Below are 1,930 nucleotides of genomic sequence, written 5' to 3'. Positions count from 1 at the left end.
TGCCTGGCCTCCTCTCCTTTATTTAGCAGAGGCTCACACTGTCTTACACTGCCAAAAGACTGTCTTTTTTTTTTTTTGAGTTGGAATCTCACTCTGTTACCCATGCTGGAGTGCAGTGGCATGCTCACAGCTACTGCAGCCTCAACCTGCTGGGCTCAGGCAATCGTCCCGCTTCAGCCTTCTAAGTAGTTGGAACTATAGGCATGCGCCACCATGACCTGCTGATTTTTTGATGCATTGTAGAGATGAAGTCTAGCCTAGGTGCCCAGGTGGGTCTTGAACCTGTGGGCTCAGACAACTCTCTGGCCTTTTCCTCCCAAAGTGCTGGGATTATAGGCATGAGCCACCGCGCCCAGCTCTGAAAGACAGTCTTCAGATACCAGGAAAGGCAGGGAATGTGCTCATGAGCCCCATCAAGGGCAGAGCTGGAAAGCCAACATTTGAACTAGAAAACAGAGAAAACACGAGCATAAAAAAACAAGGACAACATAGTAGGATCCCATCTCTACAAACAATTTTAAAAATTATTAGCCAGGTATGGTGTGGTACATACCTGTTAGTCCCAACTACTCAGAAGCCTGAGGCAGGAGGATCCTTTGAGCCCAGGAGTTTGAGGCTGCAGTGCACTATGATGGCATCACGGTACTCCAGCTTGAGGGAGACCCTGTCTCAAAAAGTTAATTCATTAACAGTAACAATTTTAAAAATAGGTGCCACTTTTGAGCAAAGTTCTGTGCTGGGACTTCAAATGTGTATCTTATACCCTCGCAACATCCATCCAAGTGAACTGTTGTTATTCACAATTTGCCTGTCGTGAGAAGGAGGCTCAGGTCTAAAGTTGGCATCTTCATCACGTCAGTGCTTGGACTGATCTTCCTAAAACGTGCCTGTGATCACACCAGTCTCCACTCAGAACTTGGAAAGCCCTCTATTGCCTTCATCAGTGCATTACAAATCTGCAAATAATAATAATAATAATGGGACACCTTTTTCAGACACAATCTTATATGGAATGCCAAATATGGCAAGAAAGAGAAGCAAACCCAGGAGAAGCTAAACTGGGGGCCCGGGCAGGGAGAGGTGGAAAGAGAGAGAGAATGGAGAGAGATCTCAACACATACCGTCTGTTCTCATGTGGGTAACCTTTATTGGGACAGAGGGTCAGGCAGGGTTCCCAGACATTTCTTCCCAGTGAGTTGGCCTCCCCTTTTTGTCACCTCCCCAAAGACCTTTGTTTTTGAGTCAGAGTCTCACTCTGTTGCCTGCTGGAGTGCAGTGGCATACCCATGGTCACCCCAGCATCAACCTGCTGGGCCCCAGCCATCCTTTTGCCTCAGACTTCCAAGTAGCCGGAACTACGGGCGTACACCACCACACCAGGCTAATTTTTTATTTATCATAGAGACGAGGTCTCAATAAGTTGCCCAGGCTGGTCTCAAACCCCTGGGCTCAGGCAGTCCTCTTGCCCCAGCCTCCCAAAGTGCTGGGATTACAGGCTTGAGCTACCGCGCCTGGCCCAAAAGAACTTTAACCACCTCTCTCCATGGTCTAGGGCTCCTTTTGCAATGATGGAGTTGAGAAAATGCCAAGCTTTTAGCCTGAAAGTCACAGACCACCATCATCTGGCCCCAACTGCCATTTCTCTTAAGTTCCCGCCACTCTTCCTGATCCCTGGCTATCCCTAGGTCACGTGCTTGTGCCACCCCCGTTATCTTACCACTCTTCAAACATGTCCTGACTCCACCCTAGTCTCCTCTCTGTCCTTCCTGTTCTTAGCCCCAATAGCCACCCACCTTGTCTTCACCCTAACTTTCCAGAAGCCTTCGCTTGCCCCTCTGAAACTGAACTGCCAGGCCCAGTAGCTCATGTCTGTAATCCCAGCACTTTGGGAGGCCAAGGCGGGAAGATTGCTTGAGTCCGGGAGATCAAG

The sequence above is a fragment of the Carlito syrichta genome, unplaced genomic scaffold (genome assembly GCF_000164805.1).
Source record: "Carlito syrichta isolate Samal-C Ts95f unplaced genomic scaffold, Tarsius_syrichta-2.0.1 Scaffold305884, whole genome shotgun sequence".
Classification (NCBI taxonomy): domain Eukaryota; kingdom Metazoa; phylum Chordata; class Mammalia; order Primates; family Tarsiidae; genus Carlito; species Carlito syrichta.
The sequence above is the reverse complement of the archived record's forward strand: the minus strand, read 5'-3'. Positions refer to the sequence as shown.